Genomic DNA, 9299 nt, shown 5'->3' with positions numbered 1-9299 from the left:
CATACAGGTCTCATGATTAGTAGAAGAATCAACAAAAAACCACTTTAATTTCCACTTCCCCCTGCCTTTAAGAGAAAACCCGCGTCTTTTGAAGGAGAGAAGCGGTTTGAAAATATTGTTATTTGGGCCATGATATCATAATATTTAGAACTCACATTAATTACGTTTGGGTCTTCCGCCCGACTCATTGCAGCCCAGTGAAAATCTCATTCATGATGGCATATGCGCTTCACGAGATCCCTTCAAATAGACATATTCGACTATTCCATATAAGAAACAACTTCAGAGGAGATGGCTTCTATGCTAGGAATGTTCGCTACGCGATTGAGCTTCTCTAAACGGAGCCTGAGGTTGGCCTCCCGCGTTTACTGCAAATGTGAGGCCAGTGATAGATTTTTTAGAAGTGGGAATAGCGAATAGAGTAATCTGGGCGCGCGTCAAATTCCACGGAAAGGAAGGGTATGAAAGAAGAAGCGTGTCAAAGCAACAAAGGTAAAAAGGAATAACGTATTTTTCGCCGATCCCGTCAGCAACGTCAGCAAAACGTAGTTTAAGTGAGCAATCACAAAATTTATACTTTTCACTACGCGTTAGAGGGAGGGCTCTATACTGGGCAATGAGTCGGACTGAATTAAACACTAACCGTTCTCCAATCCTATTTCTAAAATTAAATCTATCTCAGTTGAGGCTTAATAATAAAGCCGATCGCAACCAAAGCATGGGCAAAGGCATATTTCACAACTAACGTTCAAAGCTACCGATGGAAAAGTCTAACAAATAAATGAAAAAAAATGAATGCCGGTAACAATGATCACAACTGAAAATAACAGCGAACAGCTAAAACGAACCCGAACGGTAAACACTTGAAGTTGGCCTCTCTGCGCTGCTGGTCTGCTACTCCTTTCGTTTATTTTCTATGGGAAAAATACTAACTTTGGAAGGTTTTGGGATATTAGGCCATTTTGTGTTTTAAGATTTTTATTGTGTAGGATAGAAAACTAGCCTTTTAAAAGAAATTTTGGATAACTATTAATATCATTATTGATAACTAGTTAAAAGTTGAAAAATATTTATAAAATTTGGAGGAAAATTTTCAAATAACAAGACTTCCTTCAAGTTTCAAATTGAAGAATGCTCGTGTGCTTTATTGAACTATTTTATACAAACAAGACAGGCACTTTCAGCTTGAATTGTTGCTTGATATTTTATTGGACATACCCTAGCCCTTAAAGGGAGGATGAAGAGGAATATAATGTGATTTTTTTATCGATTTTTCTTCTAATTATAAGACCATTTTGCATAACAATTTATTAAAAACAAGACTGTCACTTTCAGTTTCAATTGTATTTTACTTAATCTCCCTTAGCCCTTAAACACATTTTTAATCTTTTATTAAAAGACAGACATAAACGCTAAATCGGGTTCAAGTCGGGCGAGAGAGCGGGTCAATCCAAAGCTTCAATTCCTTCGTTCTCCAGAAATCTTGCAACGAGTCGGGACGTATGGGCTGGGCAATTGTCCTGCTGAGCCTGAAACCAAACACTAAAACAATGTTTTAAGTTAGACAAGAATAATTATCAGGTTATTAATATTAATACCGGTCACGTCGTGGGCTGGTTACTCATACGGAGATAAAAATACCAGCGAACAGGGCGGATCTCTATTTTTAATATTACAATGCTTTACCTCCAAATTTCATTAGAGTTTATGTCTGTCTTTTAGAATACGATTGAGAATGTGTTTAATGGGAGTGTGAAATAAAAATCAGATAATTTTTTATCTTTTCTTCTACTAATTATAAGACCATTCTGCATAGTGAAACATACAGGAAATATCTCCGAATGATTTTGAAATTCCAATTAGGTTCAGATTTTATGGATAATTTGAAATAATGACCTCCGACCCATCGCGTAACGCACTGCCTTCCTATTGACAAAATTCTCGTGCACGCTCCATGCCGAATGAAATTTATCGCGAGATTTAATAAAAGTTGCTCGCGATGTGACTATCGTGGCTCGAGATATAGAGCGTGCAACGGAAATTTTGTTAACAGGAAGGCAGGGCGTTAAGCTATTAGTCAGTGGTGCTTATTTCAAATTATCTTTAAAATCTGAACCTAATTTGAATTTTAAAATCATTCGGAGACTGTTTTTCCTGAATGTTTCACTGTGCATATAATGGTCTTATAATAAGAAAAATCGATCAAAAAATCACTTTATTTTCCTCTTCATCCTTCCTTTAACGGCTAGGGGATGTCCAATAAAGTATCAAGCAACAATTGAAACTGAAAGTGACTGTCTTTTTTGTACAAAATAGTTCAATAAAGCACACGAACATTCTTTAACTTGAAACTCAAAGGAAGTCTTGTTATTTAACAATTTTCGTCCAAATTTTATAAATAAATTTCAACTTTAAAGTGTTAGTGCCACGTTTTTTGAAAAGTGGCTAATTTTCGTTTTAAAACATCAATTGGGTTATAATAACAGTAGATTCAAGGTAAAAAGTCTTATAGAAATTTATTCATTTTGTAATATGAAAAAGAAAATTGATATTTCACATACCTCATTTAAACGGATTTATAAATATACCCCTGGTGACATCATAAGAGGTTGACCAGCGCGAGACAGATTTCATTACGAGAGCTAAGCCTAGTTTTTAAATATCGCGCGCGCGTCAAATTCGATCACTTTGAAAGCACCACCTATCAACAAAAAAATAGGACTTGCGGAGTCGCGCGTGCCGCGTGCTCACGCGCGCTCGAATCGTGACGTCACCAGGGGTATATGGAGTATTCAACTGTCAAAATAGTTTGAAACAAGTTGGGAAAACCAAAATATTACCTTTCCGAGTCAAGAGGACTACTTACAAACTTATTTACCCAGATATGGAAATGTTTCTTTTTTTTTATGAACAAATACTGAAGTTAAAATTTATGAAATATTAAAGCAGTATACTAAGCATAGCAAATATACACTAAATCAGACGACATTTTACATCCAATAAGGATATACTTGTACACATTAAAATCATCCGATGGGGGAAAAACGGGAAATGAAGAGATAAAACTTTGGAGGGATATTACCTTTACGTGTTTGTAAAGGCCCAATTTTCTACTCCTCAAGCCAAATTCACAACAGGGTTGCCATGCAAACACTATCCTCTCGTTTCACCTCAACGATTTTCGTAGTTTGTCAACATGACTGTTGACGTTACATAACACCAATGCTAATTTGTGGCTAACACACTTGAAGTAAATGCGCACCATAAAAAGCATGAAAACACGAAGCTATAATCCGATTACGATCAGACCTTTCACTGGACTGGGCTGCATTCAGCAGAGCTTACCAAAAAAGACAGCGGATTTTGGAAAACGTTTACCGGTGAGCTCTGTCGTCAAAGCTTTTCTCCGGTCATCGGTGTTTTAAAAGTGACGCTAGCGCAATAAAGCGTGCAAGGTACCAAGGCTTAACAAAATTGTATGGTAACATATTTATAGAGATAGATAACAAACACTTTTATAATTAAAATTAGAAACAAACATGTCTCTTAAAATTCTCGCGTGATCAACTGGTTTCACGTCAATTAAATAGCTATAGTACCATCAGAATCAGCAAGAGCTATTTGTATTAACTCCTCCATGTTTTTTTCGCTAAGCTGAGAACTACGCGTTTTACGTCACGTTATCCAAAAACCCGACTATTTTCTTTGACGATCGCGCTGGCTCAGTGCTGAGCACCGTGATGTCACAATTCAAAAAAAATCCCGTTCTGTAGGACACTGCTAACAGCGCTGAGCTCTGATGAACGCGGCCCAGATTTCCACCATGATTTCAAAGTCTAAGCCTAACTATTTAAAAGTGTATTTAACTTTCGGCTCACTCTGAACCGTTAATGTCTCTGCATTACAGAAACGAAAACCAAACCCAAGCGTATAATTTTTGGTTCACTAAGCCTATTGACAAATAATAGTTCATTTGACCAATAAAGTAGCGTTCTTCTTGTAATCACTTTAGAAAGGATTATTCTATATACAGATGTAGTATAGCTTAAGTAATATATAAGCATCCATTTCAAATAATAATATTAAAAAACATCCCTGGAATATCAAAATGAAACAGAGCTTTAAAGCTACAAAAGTACTAAATGCATCGTAATTACGAAAAAGATTTCCACATATTCACTTAATATTATGTAAATAGTGAATATTAAGGTTCTGTAGGATTTCTTAACACATCAAAACAAAGCGAACTGCTAACTCGGCGCACTAGTGTGATAACGGACAGACACACACAGAAAAAAATAGACTGCTTTTTAACTCTTTCCTTATTAATTTTGAATGGAGAAAAGAGATTATCTTAAATATTAAAATAAATATAATTAATATTTAATATTTTCTTCGTTAGTTGTTCGCCTTATTGAGCGTTACATCGTTTTAAAAAAGAATAATTAAACAACCTTGAGAGACTTGACTAATATTGACGTTTGAATTGAAGGATACGACTGTTGTTTCGCTTTACTCAAATAGGTAGTATATAAAGGATTCGAATCGCAGCTGTAGATAAGAACATCGCAATTGCGTGAACCTTGGAGGAAGACCCCTCCATTCGAAGGCTAGACGTTTCTCGTAACCCTAGCCGATCGCCGCGTATGTCTTAACCTTAAGGATGATGGTGGTGTTAGAAGCCAGGTGTACAGACTGGTTTCCATGAGGGATGGACAAAAACAAAGACCAGAAGATGGTGGTGTTAGAAACCAGGTGTGCAGACTGGTGTTCATGTGGGATGGACAAAGAATAGAAGATGGTGGTGTTTAGAAGCCACTAAGTACAGACTGGTGTCCAAGTGGAATGGACAAAGACGAGAAGGTGGTGGTGTTTAGAAGCCAGTAAGTACAGACTGGTGTCCATGTGGAATGGGCGAAAGACTAGAAGATGGTGGTGTTTAGAAGCCAATAAGTTCAGACTAGTGTCCATGAGGGGTGGATAAATGAACAGAGTTGTTAAACAGGCAATGGAGTAATAGCGTGTAAGTCGAATACAATTTCCGGGACTGTAAATGCGGTCTGGAAATTGAATACACGTTTGCTCCGATTTGCAAACTGCGAACGCGGTCACAAGGGTGTAACAACGGACAGACAGACACACAGACACGTCGAAATTAGAACCTCTCCGTGACATTCGTCACTCGGAGAGGTAAAAATTCTGCGAGTAGGTTCCGAAAGCCGGGGTTTTAATAATATTTGGAAAATTATAATGCATTATATAAATTCTGAGAGAGCGGTAGCTCTCTTAGATATGACTTCATACTGCTCTTAATGTATAAGGAGGGTTTTTTGTTTGGATGTAGATTTTTTTGTATTGCATTACCTGTTTTGAAAAAATTCCACAGAACTACAATTCTGGCCCACAATATGTGGTTAAAATTTCAAAGAGATCCATTTATTAGTTAATTTTATAAAAAATAAAGTTGCTAAGGGTGGTTTTCATTTCCATAAAATTAATCACACCTTTCGATGAAAAACAGGAATTTTTCCCATAGAAATAACATGGGAAATTTTAAGAAAAAAACATTCCGGTTAATTCGATTTTAGAAAAACTATACGTTTGTTAGACTTGAAAACGGTTTTAAATGGAAGGTACAACACCTAACATTCCGCTTAGCAATTTTCATTGACTATAATTAAGCCTAAGTATGTTTAAATTTAAATTTTCAAAACCATTCCAATTTGCGATATTTAAGCAGTGTAAAGAGTCAGTTTATGATGTTAGCACTTTTAAAGCTCTTTGGTTGATATTTCGTGGTGGTTGAAAAACAAGGGGACCTAGCTTTGTGTGAGCTAGCAAGTTAAGTTGGAAAAGGTCCCCCACACTAATAAATTATGTAACCAACTGCCTTTGGTACTTGTGGGTACTTGTAGGTACTTGTGGGTGCTTGTAGGTACTTGTGGGTGCTTGTAGGTACTTGTGGGTGCTTGTAGGTTCTTGTGGGTGCTTGTAGGTACTTGTGGGTGCTTGTAGGTACTTGTGGGTGCTTGTAGGTACTTGTGGGTGCTTGTAGGTACTTGTGGGTGCTTGTGGGTGCTTGTGGGTGCTTGTAGGTACTTGTGGGTGCTTGTAGGAACTTGTGGGTGCTTGTAGGTACTTGTGGGTGCTTGTAGGTACTTGTGGGTGCTAGTAGGTACTTGTGGATGCTAGTAGGTACTTGTGGATGCTAGTAGGTGCTTGTGGGTGCTTGTAGGTGCTTGTAGGTACTAGTGGGTGCTTGTAGGTACTAGTGGGTGCTTGTAGGTACTAGTGGGTGCTTGTAGGTACTTGTGGGTGCATGTAGGTACTTGTGGGTGCTTGTAGGTACTTGTGGGTGCTTGTAGGTACTTGTGGGTGCATGTAGGTACTTGTGGGTGCTTGTAGGTACTTGTGGGTGCTTGTGGGTACTTGTGGGTGCTTATTGGTACTTGTGGGCACTTGTGGGTGCTTGTGGGCACTTGTGGGTGCTTGTGGGTACTTGTGGGTGCTTGTAGGTACTTGTGGGTGCTTGTAGGTACTAAAGGGTGCTTGTGGGTGCTTGTAGGTACTTGTGGGTGCTTGAAGGAACTTGTGGGTGCTTGTGGGTACTTGTGGGTGCTTGTAGGTACTTGAGGGTGCTTGTAGGTACTTGTGGGTGCTTGTAGGTACTTGTGGGTGCTTGTAGGTACTTGTGGGTGCTTGTAGGTACTTGTGGGTGCCTGTAGGTACTTGTAGGTGTTGTAGGTACTTGTGGGTGCTTGTAGGTACTTGTGGGTGCTTGTAGGTACTTGTGGGTGCTTGTAGGTACTTGTGGGTGCTTGTAGGTACTTGTGGGTGCTTGTAGGTACTTGTAGGTGTTGTAGGTACTTGTGGGTGCTTGTAGGTACTTGTGGGTGCTTGTAGGTACTTGTGGGTGCTTGTAGGTGCTTGTAGGTACTTGTGGGTGCTTGTAGGTACTTGTGGGTGCTTGTAGGTACTTGTGGGTGCTTGTAGGTACTTGTGGGTGCTTGTAGGTACTTGTGGGTGCTTGTAGGTACTTGTTGGTGCTTGTAGGTACTTGTTGGTGCTTGTAGGTACTTGTGGGTGCTTGTAGGTACTTGTGGGTGCTTGTAGGTACTTGTGCCTGCTTGTAGGTAATTTTGCCTGCTTGTAGGTAATTGTGCGTGCTTGTAGGTACTTGTGGGTGCTTGTGGGTTCTTGTGGGTGCTTGTGGGTTCTTGTGGGTGCTTATGGGTGCTTGTAGGTGTTTGTGGGTGCTTGAAGGTACTTGTGGGTGCTTGTAGGTGCTTGTGGGTGCTTGTGGGGCCTTGTAGGTGCTTGTGGGTGCTTGTAGGTGCTTGTGGGTGCCTTTAGGTGCTTGTGGATGCTTTTAGGTGCTTGTGATACTTGTGGGTGCTTGTAGGTACTTGTGGGTGCTTGTAGGTGCTTGTGGGTACTTGTGGGTGCTTGTGATACTTGTGGGTGCTTGTAGGTACTTGTGGGTGCTTGTAGGTGCTTGTGGGTACTTGTGGGTGCTTGTAGGTGTTTGTAGGTGCTTGTAGGTACTTGTGGGTGCTTGTAGGTACTTGTAGGTACTTGTGGGTGCTTGTAGGTACTTGTGGGTGCTTGTAGGTACTAGTGGGTGCTTCTAGGTACTTGTGGGTGCTTGTGGGTGCTTGTAGGTACTTGTGGGTGCTTGTGGGTGATTGTGGGTACTTGTGGGTACTTGTGGGTGCTTGTAGGTACTTGTGGGTACTTGTGGTTGCTTGTGGGTACTTGTGGGTGCTTGTAGGTACTTGTGGATGCTTGTGGGTGCTTGTAGGTACTTGTGGATGCTTGTGGGTGCTTGTAGGTACTTGCCCCGGGTGCTTGTAGGTACTTCTGGGTACTTGTGTGTGCTTGTGGGTGCTTGTAGGTACTTGCCCCGGGAGCTTGAAGGTACTTGCTCCAGGTGCTTGTAGGTACTTGCTCTGGGTGCTTGTAGATACTTTTGCTACATAAAAGTTTGAAATTGACAATCTCGGATCGTCTTTGTGAAGTTTTAATGATATCCGAATTTCATATTGGCCTTATGACAATTTTGAGCTAAATGTTAAACGGACATAAATCAGCATTTTTAAAAATTTTGTAAAATTTTCCATTTGGTCCTATTTCTGGGGTAAAAAATGTATTTTGTTAAATACAATAAGAATACTAACTTTTATTGATTTACGTTTTTTTTAAGTATCATTAAAATAAATGTCTGATTGAGCTAAATTTATGGTCCCCTTTATATATGTTTCTGCTTAGTGCAGATTTTGAAAATGTAAAACAGTTTCTTAACATTCTTAATTAAAATGAAGACTGAATGAACAGATATTAATCAAAAATGTCTTGATTAGAATCAAGACCTAAAAAGTATCGATAAGACTGAGGTTATCACTTGTCTGAAGGATCAGATATTAATTTTTCTTTTTAATTGAAACTTAAATGCATGCTTAAGAAAAAACAACGTTCCATTACCGTTTTCTGTTGAAATAAATTATTTTACTGCTAATCAATTTCAAAAATTTACTTATCTCGGCTTTTCGACCACAATTCCATTCCCCGAAAACATTTTATCATTACATTAATTACTTTTGGGAGATAACGTGTCAAATTAACCTATAAAACAATAAAAAACTGTAATAGCGGTCTGTTTAGCCATGACAAGAACCTTTTAAAAGTTTCAAGCACTATATAACCCTTTCGAGACTAACAGGACCTGAGCAAACTATAACTTAACCTGCTACTAGTACGACCAGGGAGAATTGATGTAAACTGGAGTTGAAATTTCATCATGTGCGACCTCGGCCTTGAAACTCTCCCATAGTCCCAGTGTGTGTAGAGCATAATTTTTTCGCTGTTATCTGCCAAAACCAATCTTTCTTGGTAGTGCCGCCTCCTCACTTGAATTTTTCATGATATATTAAGGTTTGAACGAACAAAATTCTAGATTACCATTTTCACTACCATGTCCCTCTGCTAACTTGAAGCAAACTTTCCTCTCTTTTTGCTGCTCATTACTGGTGCCATTCCCTTGACTTTCTGTGCGTTATAACTACAATCATTAGTTTATTTAATTCAAACCAAAATATAAAAAAATTGCATTTTTTCCTTTTGTGCTACTTAGAATTTACAAATGTATATAACGTTGTCCGTGCCATATCAAATAGTCTCTAACCATTGCTAGAAACTAGAGAGAGAAATTGGCAGTAACACTGATCATGCCCTGAACTATGAAAAAGAACAATACGTCGGTTGACTAAAGTACACTTGACATTACATCATTTTGCAAAACC

This window comes from Phalangium opilio, unplaced genomic scaffold (assembly GCF_054372755.1).
Source record: "Phalangium opilio isolate 3A_F unplaced genomic scaffold, DU_Popi_V2 ptg000019l_1, whole genome shotgun sequence".
NCBI lineage: Eukaryota > Metazoa > Arthropoda > Arachnida > Opiliones > Phalangiidae > Phalangium > Phalangium opilio.
Note: the sequence above shows the minus strand (reverse complement) of the source record.